Source organism: Sinocyclocheilus rhinocerous, unplaced genomic scaffold (assembly GCF_001515625.1).
Source record: "Sinocyclocheilus rhinocerous isolate Xijiao unplaced genomic scaffold, SAMN03320098_v1.1 scaffold2647, whole genome shotgun sequence".
Classification (NCBI taxonomy): domain Eukaryota; kingdom Metazoa; phylum Chordata; class Actinopteri; order Cypriniformes; family Cyprinidae; genus Sinocyclocheilus; species Sinocyclocheilus rhinocerous.
In genome coordinates this window covers 463,632-467,838 of record NW_015639108.1, presented here as the reverse complement: position 1 = coordinate 467,838, position 4,207 = coordinate 463,632, and the positions used below count along the sequence as shown (strand labels likewise).

At 36.7% G+C, this 4,207-nt stretch overlaps 1 pseudogene; it reads left to right on the top strand.

Moving 5' to 3' along the window:
- The window catches only part of LOC107751003 (kinesin-like protein KIF21B), an 86,077-nt pseudogene that overhangs the window by 30,093 nt on the left and 51,777 nt on the right, over positions 1-4,207 (top strand).

Sequence of the window (4,207 nt, the reverse complement as noted above, 5' to 3'; positions counted from 1 at the left end):
GGTCAATCACAACGCACTGGATAGCTGGCTAATCAGAGCACACCTCGCTTTTCAGACCGATTAGTTTTGTAAAAATCGACGCGTTTCAAAAAGGCGGGGCATAGAGGAGAAACAATAATGTACAGTATGTGGAAAATAATGTGTTTTTTTTACTTTAAACCGCATAAACACATTTCATTACACCAAATACACAAAATAATGTTCTTTTTAGCAGCATCATATGACCCCTTTAAAATATTTCACAGATAAATAACAAGAACATAAATAAATATTTAGTTTTATAAATTTTATGTAATAAATATTTCTTTCTAAACACATCTATCAAAAGTAGCCTACTTTCCATTTATTTATAATAATGAAATGATTAATTACTTTTGATAAATTGTTTATAAATAAACTGATTATTGATTACATAAATATATGTTTCAGACACCAGATATAATCTTTGATATTTTTTTTTACTAGTGGGTGCGGGACTCTATTGTTCATTTATGTAAGTGAGGATAACAAAAAAAAGTAAACTGTGACATATTATACCCCAAAATTCTTCATACAGTGGACTACCAGTAAAACTGATAAAATTATTCCGACACTTTGACCTGACCATGTTTAATTTGCTTACAGTAATTGTTATCTGATATCATCAAGCTGAATTTGTTCTGACACAGTTTAACTCTGAGTTCTTGTTATATTTTATTACCATTTTCTAAACTATAGCGAATAAACTGTGATAATGTGTGAAATGTTGAAGGTGTCTGAATACATTTTGGTTTGACTGTACATCTAAATATGCAGAGCGTTTTTTTTAAGGGTGTCTGATATCATCAAGCTGAATTTGTTCTGACACAGTTTAACTCTGAGTTCTTGTTATATTTTATTACCATTTTCTAAACTATAGCGAATAAACTGTGATAATGTGTGAAATGTTGAAGGTGTCTGAATACATTTTGGTTTGACTGTACATCTAAATATGCAGAGTGTTTTTTTAAGGGTAGGGTTAAGGTGAGAATTAGGTTCGGTCTTTTGTAATTAGAAATGACTGTGTAAAAACAATAGTTTATTCCTATGGTATGTCCTTATTCATATAAACGTGTGTACTGCGTGTTTATGACACAAAGAAAAGGTAGCCAGGCCACATATATACTTTCTCAGTGTCTCTCCGGGTGGCGGGCCTCCTTTATATAACCGTGTTGGGCTAAACAGATGTGTGTGTGTGTGTTTGTGTTATGAGTCTGTGTGTATCAGAGATGGAGGACAATAGGGCTGTTGTCATCAAGGAGCCATGGGCTCTAATTCAACTCAGTGGTCATTACAATACAATACCAGCTTAAAACTAGATTATCTGAACAACATATGATATGAGTGGCTGTCCATCGTCACTCACCAGTGCTTGTTATTGGTTGTTAAGCATGTTGCTATGTGGTTGCTAGAAGTGTCTGTAGTAGAGATGAATGTGTATCAGCCCAACACAAATGCCCCAAGCAAAAGCTAATTAACTTGATTCATTTAATTGTTTAATGAATTAGTGGGTTTTTTAGCCTGGAGATTTAATTAACCTTGATGTTAACTTGACAAGTGTTCACTTGTCTGTTAATGTAAGTGCTTTAACCTGTTCTTTCACCCTGCTAGAAAGTTAGATGTTCTTACTGTATAATAATGTGGTGAACACCAGGTCTATGTCCTCATTTCCTCATTACATGGTGAATTCATGTCATTTCAGAATCACTGAAATAGTTTTACGAGTCAATGAGAATTGTCAGTGAGACATAAAGATAAGCCATCCTGTCAACTTTTGACTTTTTGAAGATTGAACCATTAATATTGAACCACGAAATTGTCAAATCTGGTAATTCCCACATGGACTTGAATGCAGCATGTCCTTTAACCTTTGCCTTTGTTAATATGTGTTGTCAAATTTTTTTTTTGTTTCATTTAGAATTGTGTTCTGTTCTTTTCATCAGGATCCGGCCGCAGATGGCAAAGGAAAAGATTGAGGGATGTCACATCTGCACCTGCGTTACCCCCGGAGAGACCCAGGTGCTCATGGGTAAAGACAAGGCCTTTACGTATGACTTTGTGTTTGACTTGGATGCTCAACAACATCAGATCTACAGCGCCTGTGTTCACAAGCTAGTTGAAGGCTGCTTCGAGGGATACAACGCAACTGTCTTCGCTTATGGACAAGTAAGATCTATCACACTTGGACACCGATAAAATGATGTTTACCCAGATTGTGATCCAGAAATGGCAGATGAGTTGTTTGTGATGTCAAAAACACTTTTTTGCTTGCACATCCATATGGTCCGCTCATTCATTTCAATGAATCAGTATTAACACTTCACTGTCAGTCCGCCGTGACCCTGTGACCTTTCCCTTTCCCTTTCCCTCACACGCTATGTGATGTCTTTGTGAGTCGAGCCTCTCGGTTCCACTCGTCACACACCCTCTTCACGTTTAGAGTGCTTATTGTGTAGCGGTCAGGGTTAATCACTCGAACTGTAACTCTGTGTTAGATGATGTATGAAAGCCATCTGAAACAGGAATGGGCACTTGAACACCTGAGAGGAATAGTTCTGCTTATAGGTAACTGTCATGTGAGGCGCAAGCGCTTACAAAAATCGCTTAATTTACTGTTTATACAGCGGGATAATATAGTGATAATGCGCTGTTAGGGATGTTCATTTCGGTTATTTTTCCTAACTGACAACCGACGCTCGTTAACCGATTATTAACCGTTAACCGACAAGATTATTTTAAATTAGAATTGAATTAAATTAGAAAGGATAAGTGTCTGTGACCCGTTAAAAATACTAACATTTGTTTCCTGGGGATTCATTTTACATGCGCAAAATTTTGTGGAGTGAGGGGAACTAAAATAGCCTAGCTAGGTTTACAGTGTTTATTATAATGTTTGTAAACGTTTCGCGTTCGGCATTAGGCCTATTTCTGAATGAAATAATAAAATGTGACTTATTCGCGACTTGTTTTTTTTTTCTATAAAAAACAAACAAAAAATTATACGCGTAGCGTATTTTAACTAGGGGTGTCGAAATTAATCGTTTCTTCGATGCATCGCGATGCAGACGAGGACGATTCGGTATCGGTTCAGTAATAGACCATAACCGATTATAACATACTGACACTTTTGTGACGTCATTTGTCGCATACGTGCTTTGTCGTGGTAGCATACATTAGGCGCGTTCAGGTTGAAGTGCCACTGCGCAGAATGATCAGTGTATGACATCAAGTACCGTATTGTGAATGTATACAAATAAAGGCAAACCTTTTACAATTCTGATTATCTTTATGACTAAAAGGAGTAGTTTCTTCCACTGTTAGAAGGAAAAAATTCAAGTGATTGCGCCGGCGCCGCATGCGCGCACACAGTTAAGCATTGCTACCTTGACAATGCAGCCTGTTCATTATCATAATAAAATACAGTCAGTCAAACATATGGAAAAAAAAACATGTAGTAAAATCTGTGGCGTTAAGTGTTATCACAGTACCGCTGTGATGTTATGCAAAACATTTTGTTTTACGTGGATATTGGAACGCAAGTGAAGTACATAGGCCCAATAAATAATAATTTGCCATTCAAATACATCGCGAATAAGGAAACATTTGATTTTGTGTGGAATGAGAGACCCAACTTTGGTTTCAGTTTCGTTTTAGCCTAAATGAATTCGTTTTGGCTTGTCGTTTATATTGCTATAGCTTCTTATATTTTTAATTCTTGTTCTTTTCTAAATACTGTTAATTGAAAGGATTTGTTGTGGAGTGAGGGGAACTAAAATAGCCTAGCTAGGTTTACAGTGTTTATTATAATGTTTGTAAACGTTTCGCGTTCGGCATTAGGCCTATTTCTGAATGAAATAATAAAATGTGACTTATTCGCGACTTGTTTTTTTTTTCTATAAAAAACAAACAAAAAATTATACGCGTAGCGTATTTTAACTAGGGGTGTCGAAATTAATCGTTTCTTCGATGCATCGCGATGCAGACGAGGACGATTCGGTATCGGTTCAGTAATAGACCATAACCGATTATAACATACTGACACTTTTGTGACGTCATTTGTCGCATACGTGCTTTGTCGTGGTAGCATACATTAGGCGCGTTCGGCTTGATGCGCCACTGCTCAGAATGATCAGTGTATGACATCAAGTACCGCGAGAGCGATAAGAGAGCAGACGGATCCTTATGCTTT